Genomic DNA, 14,043 nt, shown 5'->3' with positions numbered 1-14,043 from the left:
TGTTTTTATTATAGTTATAACCCAGATTGCCATGCCATCAAGCCTTGATTTATTATTTGATACCTTATTATTTGATATATTATCATCATAAAACCAATAATAAACTGTGAACTAGATTCATGAAGCTAATAATAATTAGTACTTTAGTAGTAGATGTATTGTTTCATTCCTTCTGTAATATGGAGCAAGCTGTAACAAAAAATAAAATGATGAGGAATAAATTATTCTCTTTCTCCTTCATTCTTCAATCTCTCAATATATCTTATTTTTCTTTTTTTATTTTATACTTTTCATTTTTCATTCAATTTATTTTTTGAACCGAAGGAAAAAATATAATAATTCGTTAAAAAGAAATTATATTTAGTTATTTAGTACGAACTAATTAAGGCTACGTTTCTTTTCTAGTATAAATAACATTTTTTTTACATTTTATTACGATCGTTTCAATCATTTTAAATATCAAAATTAGAAAATATATATATACATAAAATATACACCAGTTTAAACGGTAAATATATATAATTAATATTTCTCATTCTTTAAAAAAAAAATACTAATAAGTTAAACGAAAAAAGTTGGAAACATTGAGCTAATTACAAGCCCTTTGTAACTATAAAGAAAGAGACGATGGAGTTCAGAGCTAACTTCATCAATTCTTTTTATTTCTATTTTTTTAGAGTTTCTAGAAGCTTTTCTATAATTGAAAAATCATAAAGAAGGAAAAACGAGTGTTTTTTTTTTTAGAATTTAATAACTTTTTCTCATATGTGTTGTGTGTCTCTCTATATATTAATATTACGAAGATAATAATATAAAGTTATTTTATTTAACTTGATATTTATAATTTTATATATATTATTTAAAATTATATATTAATATTATTTATTTTAGATATAATTAATAAACATAAAATAAGACCGTTTTAGATTTATTTAGACTAATTTTTATATATATATAAAAGAAAATAATTTTAGACTGATTTAAATTAATTTTTATTATTTATAAATATTTTCATGTGTGTGATTGATTTTTATTATCTTTAAATATTTTTGTATTTATGACTGATTTTTATTATCTTTAAATATTTTTATGTGTGTGTGACTTTAGATTGATTTAAATTAATTTTTATTATCTTTAATTTAAATATTTGTGTGTGTGATTGATTTTTATTATTTTTAAATATTTTTGTATGTGTGACTGATTTAGATTGATTTTTATTATCTTTAAATATTTTTGTGCGTGTGTTATCTTTAAATATTTTTTATGTCTGTGTGTGTTAAATATTTTCATGCGTGTATGATTGATTTTTATTATCTTTAAATATTTTTTATGTCTGTGAGTGTTAAATATTTTCATGCGTGTATGATTGATTTTTATTATCCTTAAATATTTTCGTATGTGTGATTGGTTTTTATTATCTTTAAATATTTTTATGTGTGTGTATTTTATTATCTTAAAATATTTTCATGTGTGTGTATGTGTTAAATACTTTCGTGTGTGTGATTGAATATTGATTTTTATTATCTTTAAATATTTTTGTAGATGTGTGTATGCATGTGTGCGTATAGATGGAGGTAGGGTGAGATAGACGTATGTGTATATCCTAATCTAAATTATAGTATATCAAAATTAAAATAATGTATCTTAACATCGATTGTTATTATTTTTTCTAGAGAGTTTTTAGAAACTTTTCTATAATTCAAATATCATAAATTAAAGATGGAAAAACAAGTTTTTTTCTAGAATTTAATAATTTTAGTCTCTAAAATCTATTTTGCTTAGGTCATTATAACTTTTTTTTGTTTTACTTAAATTTAAAATATGTACGATCTATTTACTCTTTATTATTAGTTAGACATACACCAAAGTAACAGATATTATCATGTTAAGATTTTGCTTGCCACATCAATATTTAATATTTTAAATCATTATTTAACAAAAAATAAATAAATAACAACAGAAACCGAGATATAACTTTAAAGTTTATTTGATCTATCAAAACAAAAATATTTATAGGTTTAACAAATACCTGCCCTTCCAGAACATGCTAAAGTTATTAATTAAAAAGATATTTATAAAAAATTTAATATATTTATTGTATATTTATTAAAATATAAAATTTAAAATTTTTTTATTAATAATAATTTTAATATGTGTTTTAAAAATATATATTAGCTAAACTTATATTTATAAGTACCAAATACTATATAAAAAAGATAAATTAATTTACTTCAATTAGATGTAGACTTAATTTAGTAAAATAATTTAGCCGTTAAAAATAATTTGTTAGAAAAATTTGAGAATATATTTTTTGTGATACTTATTAACCGTCAAAAATACTATTTATTTTGACATTTATTGACCATAAAAAATTTTCAACAAAATTTTTTAACAAAGAATGAGATGAGATCTTGAAAGTAAAAAATAAATTGAGATTTTAAAGATGAAGAATGAGTAGTATGATCCCAAACTGAGAGCAGTGTGATGCCAAAATTGACGGAACTTAACGAAAAAAGGAATAATGGAGTAAGTTGAAAACAAATGAGTGTCAAAATTGAGGAGTAATTTTCTACAATCAAATTATTTATCAAAAAAACATAGAGAATTTGACATTTGTGATATTTGTCAAAAATATATATTAATTTTTAAACTATGGCTATTAAAAAAATCATGTTAAAATAACTTTCTTTTTTTGTAGTAGTTGTTATAGTTGACACTGCTTAGATTTTTTTTATAGTATATTTGAAATTTATAGACTACAGACTGAATCGCTATAAATTTAAACTCTATTTAAAAATTAGTTGTTAGTCAATGAATTATTGTATATAGAACTTTTTATATTTATTTAAATAAACGAGTGAGTTAATCATTCAACCAACCTAAATTAATTAATTGGTAGACTTTTTAATTTTAATAAATACAATACAATTTAAAAAATTACATCTTAAGTGGTTTTAAAAATATTTACTTTTTAAAAAAGTAAAGTACTAAATTAGCCCCTACGTTTGGGTCTAATTCTATTTTGATTTTTAAGGTTTAAAGTGTTTTATTTAAATTCAAAAAAAAATATTTAACTTCAATGTAATTCTGTCGTTTAGTTTCAATGTAGTCTTGAATTCAATGTTAAATAATTAACGTTATGGTTCCACCGAACTTGAATGTCCTTTTCTGGAGAAGAAGTACAAACTCGAGAGGATCCGCCGCAAATGCATCGCTACAATCCACTAATCTTGGTTCAAGCATATAGAGAACATTATCGAAAACTGAGTTTTCGTGAAAAAATTCATCGGTGACAACGAGGACAAGATTATGTCACTTTTACGGCAAAAAACTTTCTTTGATAATGGAAGAGTGTGGTTATACAAGTTTTTTATATTTAAAAATAGAATTTTTTTAATTATTTAACATTAACTTTACAACAGAATTATATTAAAATTAAATATGACACTTTATGCCATAAAAATTAAAATAGAATTAAATCTAAACATAAAAGACAAATTTATTATTTCATCCTTTTTAAAAACTACAAACTTAAAAACATAATATTATCAAACCAAAAAAAAGAAAAGACGCAAAGGCTCTTAAAATTTTTTTACCAAATTAAAAGACCTACCTTTGCTATTGCTTTATATTAGTAAACGAGTATCTCTTATCATTAAATCAAAAGATTGTCCATCGCAGACTTTAATGTAGAAAATCAATGGATCAATAATGATTTGAATGAAGAGAGAGAATATAAATTCAATTCAATATAACTTTGTTTTTTTTTGTTATTTATGATTTTGTTTGTGTTTGAATTTTGGACGATAGTTGTTAGAATCGAATCAGTGGTCGAACCGATTAGATTATTAAATCATTAGTTTAACCGATAAATTATTAGTTGAATCGATTAATTCGATCCTACATAAGTAAAACATATAAAATAGTTAAAAACTTAAAAATTAACAGTTAAAACTTAAAAAACACATCTCTAATAACATTTTAATAAATATTAAGTCTCAAATCCTAAAAATAAGTAATACGAAATAAACATAAAATTTGTTAGTACTATTACATAAACAACTCAATTTAACACAATGAAAATAATAATTCATGGATTATATCCAAGAAGTAATTTTAAAGTCTGGATATCTTTATTCATCTGACAAATCTAGAGCTAAATCCTGATTGGTTTCATTCCGATTTGTATTTTTCACATAATTATTATTAGTTTCATGATTTCATCTTCATCTCGATCATCTTCCATATTCAATTGATCTAACATTTCAATAATGTTTCACAAATCATAATCAATAATAAGGCAAAACATTTGGTTAAAGCATTACAAAATCATCCCTAACAAAAATATACCCAAATCATCTAAAGTTGATTGAAGAGACATATTTGTAAGATCATTCCGTAAAGCATCAACTTCTTCAAGGGTTAAAAATGGTGGTGAATATTCCATTATCCATTTCGAATGATCCTCAAATACATCAAGACAAATTGGATCGTAACTTTGCTTTCTCATTCGGTTCCTATATTATCAATTAACTTGATTATTCTTATTATGACTAAAAATTTAAAATAATGCCTTCAAGAAAGAATAATAAAAAGTACTTTTGTTGTAGCCTTAAGTTGTAATGAATATAAACAAGATCATTAAGCTTTTGATGCTCTAACCGATTCTTTTTCTTTGAATGAATGTGTTCAAAAATGCTACAGTTACGTTCACAACCTGAAGAACTACAAGTTTGACTCAAAACACGAATGGATAACTTTTGCAAGTTTGATGCTCCACGTCCATAAGATTCTCACCATTGCTCTTAACATAAAAAGGAAATAACATATCACAATCATAAAATCAAATCATAAACATATCATAATCATAAAAGACTAATTTTAATAAAAAATTTACCAGACATCACTGTGCTTCACTCACGTATTGCAGGCTGTCTCCCAAAATCTCCTTCAACATTTTTAAAGATTCTCGTCTCATTTGTCAATTTAGAATTCAAATCTGTATCACCGTAAACATATCTCTCAATGACATCTAATAGGGCAGAAGTTGTTTACTTGTGCTTTTTAAATTCTGCAGCATTAAATTGAAAAGCTGGATTAACCAATAACTAGCAGCATGAAGGTTTGTTTTAAGTTGTGAATCCCAACGTGAATCTAAAATCTTCAAATATGAATCAACAACCCTCTTTCTTTTTTGAAGCCTCTTCACCATCTCTTCCTTAACCTTATAAATAGCTTGATAAAGAAAACTCATTGTAGCTCTATCTTCACTATCTACAATGCGCAATACACGAACAAGTGGCTCAGTAAGCTTAACAATATCAGTGCATTGATTCCAAAATTTAGAATCTAAGATATGATCCACAAACTTTTTTGCTTTGGATTTTTTAGAGTAAGCTGAGCTTGTCCATTCTCTAGATTTCACCATAGCTCTCAATGCATTCTTTTGAGCCAAAATACTTTGTAAAGTAATGAAAATAGTGACGAATCAAGTTAGAGCTGGACGAAGTATTTCTCGTTCGTCTGTGAACTTTCTCATCAAGTCCAAAGGATGGCAGTGATTATAGATATACTTTATAATCATTGAAGCTTGTGACACAGTTTCACTCCTTGTTCCTGAGAAGTTGGTGTTTCTGATGGTGTATTTGATTAAGCCATCCTAAATTCCTAATCAACCAGGACTAAATGAATAAATGACTAATCAACAATCAACAATCTAACAACAATGGATAATCAACAAATTAAATAGAACTCAAACATAAATCAACAATCAAAAGAGATCAAAATAAAAAAGAAATCAACATAGATCATCAATATATATCACAACAATGTTACAAAAAAATGAATAATCAACAATCTAAATTATAACAGAAATCAACATACATAATCTATCATTAATTAATTAATTCTAACTAAAACTAAAGTACTAAATTATTGAAAATTTAAAATCTTGAATAACTTAAAAAAATAAAAACTTAAAAACACATACCTGGAGGGACGAGCAGAGAAGAGGGACTGAGGGAGACCGGAGGTGACGACTGACGAGCAAGAGGCGACCAGCAGTAGTAGTAGCAAGAGGCGACTTGAATCTTTGATGGAGGTGCTTCTTGGCTGTTGTGGGTGGCACACTGTGACAGTTGCCTCCTGCAACGACGGTGAGTCGGATGAGGTGGCTGAACGGGTCTCTCTCACACTCTCTGTCTTAGACTTTTAGCTCTCAGGTGGTCTCTCATGGAGTCATGGCCAAAAGGTTTGGAAAGGGAAACAGGGAAAGGGGATGGATGCAGGAGGCTCGAGCTCAGGTTTTCAGCAGCTCAATTTGCTTTACAGAATTTTTTTGTTTTTTTAATTTTAATCGAGATGACGTCATTTCAAGCGAATAAAAAAAAGAATTTGAACCGGTCTGGATTAAATGAAACCTGTCGGTTCAAACTAGATTTTTTTGGTTCGCTTTCTTGTCCGATCAAAAAGCTCATTTGGACTAGTTATGCCACCGGTTCATCAGATTTTCGGTCCGACCGAGTAGTTCGGTCCGGTTCTGACAACACTGCTTTGGACTTTGGATTGAAATTTGTCAAATTAAAATTTGAATAAAAATGATTTTGTAAAATTAATTTTGGATAGAAATGAGTTTATGTCAATATGATTTATGTTTGACAATTTTATACTAAAGTTAATTTTGATAAAATAAATATTATTTGAATAATATTAATTAAAATCACTTTTAGATAGATAATTAGTTAATTATTAAAAAAATATAATACTAAATTATAATATTATTTTTAAATATATTTAATATTTTTTTATACTTCTTTTAGTATTTTTTATATAGTATTTTTTATAATATTCTATTTTAATATGTTATAATTCTTTACTATTATAATAAAATTAATATTTGTTTATAAAATTAAAAATAACATATAAAAATCAAAATATGAAATAAAGTATTAGAAGTGATAAACAAATTATGAAAAAAATCAATATTAACCAGCAACAAACTTAAACTTACGTTGAGTGAAGGCAGAAGTTATAATTTTTATTTTTTGCTTGAAGTAAACAACTTTTGAGATGTAAAATTATGTCTGTGTTGCGTTCAACGAAGAAAAGTAGTCAAACATAAAAAAATAGCGTTCAAAAAACTTAAACCACTTTTACTCTCTCAACCATGTTTGCCAAACACACCTTGGTTGGGTGTTAAGGTTTGTGTGTAATTATCCAATAGGTGTTTTAACAAATCTAAATACGCTACAATTTCTTACATCAAGTGAACTCTCTTTTAGAATGCAAAAAGAGAAAAAAAAAGTTGCCAAACATCAAAGAACACTTTTATCCACTCCAACGTGTCACCCTTTATGGTTTCTTTAAGTTTTTAGTTACCTATTTTTAAATTTATTTTAAAAATACATGTTAAGAATAAAACTGAACACACTCATAATTTATGATATTTAAATATGTTGAAGCATGTTCAGAATAAAATTTTTTATTTTTTATTAAAATATAATTATACACAAGAGACACATATATCAAATGAATGTTGGTGATAAGTGTTGTGTTCTAAACGCAATACACACACAAAACAACTCAATAAAATGTTTGTACTTATCTCTTGTAATTTTTATGGTAATAAGAAAGATCCACTTACCTATAAAAGACAAGTTTGGTTTATCTCTTGTCATTTTTATGGTAATAAGAAAGATACAATCTTTGGCACTTACCTATAAAAAGACAAGTTTGGTTTATCAAAAATTCAAAATCACATCTTTGAAACACCAATAGCTATATATATATATATAATCAATCTATATCTTAATAACTGTGAAGCCGGGAACAATGAAAAAGCAAACTCTGCCAAGATTTATCATTGTTTTGCTTCTTGTTCTCTCCTTTGACTCTGGTATGTAATAATACATATACACTATTGTACAATTGCAATAAATAAATAAAATATTTTACATGAAAATTACATGCATATATATGTTTGTTGGTGCAGATTATTGTGGATTATTATTAGCGACGGCAAGACCTGATGTTCATTATTGTGAAGCAAGAGAAACCGTTGAACATTGCAGCTCACCAGAATGCTATAATTTGTGTATTCAGAAGTATGCACATGCTGAATTGGGATTTACCAGTGGCTTTTGCTATAATACTCATATTTGTGATTGCTTTTACTATGATTACGACCCAAATTGCAATGCCCTCAAAAACCCTTGATCTTTTCCTACCTAAGTTACCTTCATCATAATGCCTTTAGTTAGTTCCTTTTGTTATTGTTCTTGTATTAATATGTCTGTTCGAAGTATAGCTCGTCGTAACGAAGATGAAAATTTTTTATATTATTTTAGTATTTACTAGATAAGAAATATTTTGGCAAATAAAAGTGTCTTAGTTTAAGTATTTGTATAAGGCATTTTATTTTTAAGTTAATATGAAAAATGTATTAGAATAATAAAATAATTCAAATTCAAATTTGTTCCTAGTAGAAAAGTAAATGTATAAGTTATATATCTATTAAATTGTGAATGACATTTAAAAATAGAAAATTAATTTAAAAAATTATTTTATTTGATTTTCGCTTCAATAATAATTGCAATAACGTGGCTTTTGGATAGTCTCACCTCAATTTTGATGAGACCAAGCATCTATCTAGCCTTTCTCTAATAAAACTTTTAAGAAAATCTGTCATGAATAATTATTTTTATGAAGGGTTTATTGCTCATCATCACACTTTGTGTCCTATATTTTTTGTTGATTTATCAGATCTAAAAAAAAAAGGTTTTGAGTTTGCTGAAATTTTTGAATTTCTGGACTAGAACCATATTTTTAAAATAAAAAAATAAGTCTACCCAGTTCTAGTTAAGAAATTTTATGCAAATATAACTTATCATGAGGGCAGTGTTCATTCCTATGTAATAGGCCGTGACATAGTTCTGGACAATGAAACCATTAGTGATTCATTGATATACACTGGTGTTGGGGTTTGTCCATACACTTCGGGTGGGATGATGGGGTAAGTCTCTCTTACAATGATGCTTTGGCCTATCTATGTGAACACATTTCTTTGATTGATGGCATTACTCCTACTCACAAAATTCTGGGTTACACTCGTGCTCAGTTACATCGCATAGTAAACCATGTCATCTTTCCTCAGAGTGGCTCATATCAAAGAATGTCTTACACTGATATTCTAGTTTTGTATGCTATTCTTATAAAAACTGAAATTTCTTTTGCTTACTTAATGGTAAGGTATATGTTTGATTGTGTTAGAAGTGAGAAGAAGGATAAAGCTCTTCTTTATAGCATGTTTCTTAACCTGTATTTTTTAATATTTTGGTGTTGACTTGCCAAATGAGTCATATGAAAATGGACACTCATATCTAAAAGGAGGTGGTTCAATGAAACAACAAAAAAGGACCAACTCGTTTTAAAAAGGTGGTTCTTGATGAGGATGATTATGATGACTATAAACCAGAAGAATCTCCTCCTCCTTCTACCACGGGTACTTCAACCTCCACTGGACACAAATTTGCTTTATATGGGGTTGTTAAGAATGTGGTGCTAGAGTTTGTCTATCAGTCAAACCATCCGATTGCTATGAATAAGTAATGCGTGAGCATCTTATCTATCTTTTCCGAGTGAATTTGCATCTAATTTGTTGAGTTTAATTAAGAATTAATTATATTTTAGCCACTATGGATGCTATTTTGAGTTTTGTGCGAATTTATTTATTTTAGGTAGCATTCGGAGGGATTTGATGAAGTTTCTGCAGAGAAAAAGAAGAAACCAAAGAGATGACCAGCGAAGACCGACGCGGATGCATGGCTCACGCGACCGCGCGGAATGGAGAAATCGCAATGACGCGATCGCGTGCCTGACACGAACGCGTGGACTGGAATATACACAAATGACGCGAGCGCGTGGACGACGCGGACGCGTCACATGCGCGATCTGCAAAAAATACAAATGACGCTGGTTACGAATTTTGGGCTGTTTTGACCCACTTTCCAGCCCAGAAAACACAGATTAGAAGCTGCAGAATGGATAAAGTAAGTGGTCCCAAACCATCAACTGAAAATCTGTTAATTAATTCGAATTTAAATTCAAATCTTATCTTTTAGGAAAAGATATTATTATTTTTTTAATTTTTGATTTTAAACCTATTAGGATTAGTAATAAATAGAAACTCTGTACATTTAGACAGGCATTAGATTATTACCAGAACCCTTATTTTTTTCTTCTCTGAACCATGAGCAACTAATTCTCCATTGTTAAGGTTAGGAGCTCTGTCAATTTATAATGGATTAATTCGTTTGATCTTTCTAATTTATTCCATGCTTTGATTTATATTTCAATAATTGTTTTCGCTCTTTATTTTATGAATATGGGTGGAACAGAAGTATGACCCATGTTCTAATTGAGTTCTTGTAAAACTTGGAAAAGCTCTTTACTTGAACAACAGTTTGGAAACATATTATCCTAAATTTTAATTATTTGGATTTAATGGGATACGTGACATATAATCCCCTTATTTTTGGGTAATTAGAATTTTTGTGGCATATAAACTGAAAATTGATTTTTATCCTCTAATTGAAATTAACTGACCAAGGAATTGGCAGTTAATAAATTTTAGAGGAGACTAGGAAAGTCTAAGGAATTAGGGCCTAGTCACATATAGTTTGCCATGAAATTATATCTTGCATGATTAAATTAGTTAGTAATAAAAAAATTTAATGCGGAAAAATAGATAACTCTGAAACCTTAACTATCTTCTCATTATATTATTCCCAACTTATTTATTTGTCTGTGTTTAATGCTCTTTGAATACCAAAACACTCTTTTCTGCTTGCCTAACTAATCTTATCAAATACTATTGTTGCTTAATCCATCAATCCTCGTGGGATCGACCCTTACTCACGTAAGGTATTACTTGGTACAACCCGGTGCACTTGCCGGTTAGTAAGTGTGGGTTATAAATTCCGCACCAAATTTTTGGCGCTGTTGCCAGGGATTGACTGTGATTAACAACTATTAGTTGTTTGATTGCTTAGATTAAGCCTTTTAATTTTAATTAGTTCTATTTTATTATTATTAATTTTTTATTTTCTAATTTTTTTTAGTTTATTTCCCGTACAGTTCGTTCGTCCCCTGTTTCCCTTACGTCCTTTTGCTTTGATCTTTCTTTCTTTTTTTCTTAGTTCGTTTGTTTTTATTTTTATTTTATTATTTCAATTTTATTTTTTTCTATTTTTACTTTCTTTTATTTTTGTTTTTGTTTACTTCCATTGTTTTATTTTTTCGTTCTATATTTTATTAGTTTTAGTCTATTTTTATCTCAAAAAAAAATAATAATAATAAAATAAAAATAAAAATTTTAATTAAATAACACCAATATTGTTCTTAATTTCTGAAATAAGTTTGGTGTTACCTATTTATTATTTTTCTTTTATCTATTTTATTCAATATTTTTATCTCTTTACACAGGTTACCTCACTGGAAATTCTCTGCACTCTGACGTAGACATTCCCATTCTTTCTTATTTTCTGGTTGTTTATGCGCAGGAACAGAGACAAAGAACATCTCTTAGACTTTGATCCTGAACCTGAAAGGACTTTCAGGCGGCGTTTACAACAAGCAAGACTTTACAAGGCTACAGAATCCACTATGGATCTCAATAATAATGCTAATGTCAATATGGCAAATCCGAATAGGGATGATCAACAAAGGAGAGTGCTTGGCTCTTATTCTACCCCTACTGTGGATCTTTATGGAAAAAGCATTGTGGTGCCTCCTATTGCTGCGAACAACTTTGAGTTGAAGCCTCAACTGGTCACCCTGGTGCAACAAAACTGTCAGTATCATGGCCTTCCCCACGAAGACCCAAATCAGTTTATTTCTAGTTTTCTGCAAATTTATGATACCGTGAAAACAAATGGAGTAAACCCAGAGGTGTACAAACTCATGCTCTTCCCATTTGCTCTGAGGGATGGAGCAAAACTATGGCTAGATTCTCAACCAAAGGACAGTTTGGATACTTGGAACAAGGTGGTTACTGAGTTTCTCACAAAATTTTTCCCACCAAAGAAGCTGACTAAGCTTAGGATGGAGGTTCAGACTTTTAGACAGAAGGATGGTGAGACTCTCTATGAAGCTTGGGAGAGATACAAGCTACTGACTAGGCAATGCCCTCTAGACATGTTCTCCAAATGGACACAAATAGACATATTTTATGAAGGCTTGGGTGAAATGTCCAAAATGTGCTTAGATAATTCTGCAGGAGGTTCATTGCACAAGAAGAAGACACCGGAGGAGACTATTGAGCTGATTGAATTGGTTGCAAGCATTGCTAGCAACCAATATTTATACTCCTCTAACAGGAATCCTGTGAACTCTGAGGCTCCTCAGAAGAAGGGTGTCATGGAAGTGGAAACTCTTAATGCTATTCTTGCTTAGAACAAGCTTATGTCTCAACAAATAAATCTTCTTACTCAACAGATAGGTGGCATGTAAGTCTCAGCTATCAACACCCGAAATTCCCCTCAAGAAGCCTCGTATGACATGACAGGTAATTTTGTGCAGAATGATAACTATGATTATACTCAAGCCTCTTCTGAACAGGTCAATTACTTGGGGAGCGCTACTAGAAATCCCAACAATGATCCCTATTCTCAAACATACAATCAAGATTGGAGAAATTACCCAAATTTTGGATGGAGAGACCAACCTCAGAGACCTCAAAATTTCAACAATAATTCTCAAGGCGGCTTCCAACAGAACAATTACAATAACCGCCAACCTCAGCCTCAGCAGGCCAACTCTAAATCCAAGGAAGATTTGAATTGGGAGATGATGAGGAGTTTTATGCAGGAACCAAGAGCCTCCATCAGAAACCTGGAAGTGCAAATGGGCCAGCTAAGCAAGCAAATACCTGAAAGGTCTGCAAGTACATTTCCAAGTGATACAATGGTGAACCCAAGAGAAGACTGCAAGGTGATTTAATTGAGAAGTGGTAAAACAGCTGGCTCTGAGACAAGGGCTAATGAAGAGCTAGTTGAAAAGAAAGCTCCAGAGGAGAAAAAGGAAGAAGTGGAGCACGCCCCTACAAAGCGTGCAGACAACCCATTCCCTGACTCTCTAGACACATATCCTACATTACCAAAGGCTCCTGAATACAAGCAAAAAATGCCATATCCTCAGAGTTTTCAGAAGGCTTCCAAGGAAAAATAATTCTCTAAATTTTTAGATGTGTTCAAGAAGCTACAGATCAACATTCCCTTTGCAGAAGCTCTGGAGCAAATGCCTCTCTATGCTAAATTTATGAAAGAATTGTTGACCCACAAGAGGAACTGGAAGGAACAAGAAACAGTGGTGTTAACCAAGGAATGCAGTGCCATTATTCAACACAACCTTCCTGAGAAGATGCCAGATCCAGGGATCTTTGTCATTCCTTGCACCATTGGAGATGTCACCATTCAGAGAGCTTTATGTGACCTTGGAGCCAGCATCAATCTCATGCCACTTTCAGTGATGAAAAAGCTTCAAATTGAGGAGGTAAAACCCACTCGTATTTCTCTTCAACTTGCTGACCTTTCTATTAAATTACTTGTGGGTGTTGTTGAGGATTTACTTGTTAAAGTAGGACCATTCATCTTTCCTGTTGATTTTGTTATATTAGACATGGAAGAGGAGGTAAAATCCTCTATTATACTTGGTAGACCCTTTTTAGCTACAGGTAGAGCTTTGATTGATGTACAAAACGGTGAATTGACTCTGAGAGTCAATGAAGAACAGGTGGTCCTTCATGTTTTTGAAGCTCTCAAGCACCCTAATGATTCTGAAGGGTGTATGAAAATAGATATTATTGAACCACTTATTCAAGAGGTACTGAAAGCTGAGGTGCTGGATGACATTCTAGATCCTATCTCTGAATATGAATTAGTTGAAATTGATAAATCATCACCCCAGAAGGCTATGGTCTACACGCCCAAAGCAGAGGAGGAAGTCCCCAAGCTTGAGCTCAAATCCTTACCTCATTCTCTGAAATAT

At 29.8% G+C, this 14,043-nt stretch overlaps 1 non-coding gene across 1 annotated transcript; it reads right to left on the bottom strand.

Moving 5' to 3' along the window:
• Positions 1-12,090: 12,090 nt before the first annotated feature.
• LOC127746929 (small nucleolar RNA R71) lies at positions 12,091-12,197 on the bottom strand. Its single transcript, XR_008008734.1, has one exon. It is a non-coding gene; the product is annotated as a small nucleolar RNA R71 (small nucleolar RNA).
• Between the last annotated feature and the right edge of the window lie 1,846 nt (positions 12,198-14,043).

The sequence above is a fragment of the Arachis duranensis genome, chromosome 4 (assembly GCF_000817695.3).
Source record: "Arachis duranensis cultivar V14167 chromosome 4, aradu.V14167.gnm2.J7QH, whole genome shotgun sequence".
Classification (NCBI taxonomy): domain Eukaryota; kingdom Viridiplantae; phylum Streptophyta; class Magnoliopsida; order Fabales; family Fabaceae; genus Arachis; species Arachis duranensis.
The sequence above is the reverse complement of the archived record's forward strand: the minus strand, read 5'-3'. Positions and strand labels throughout refer to the sequence as shown.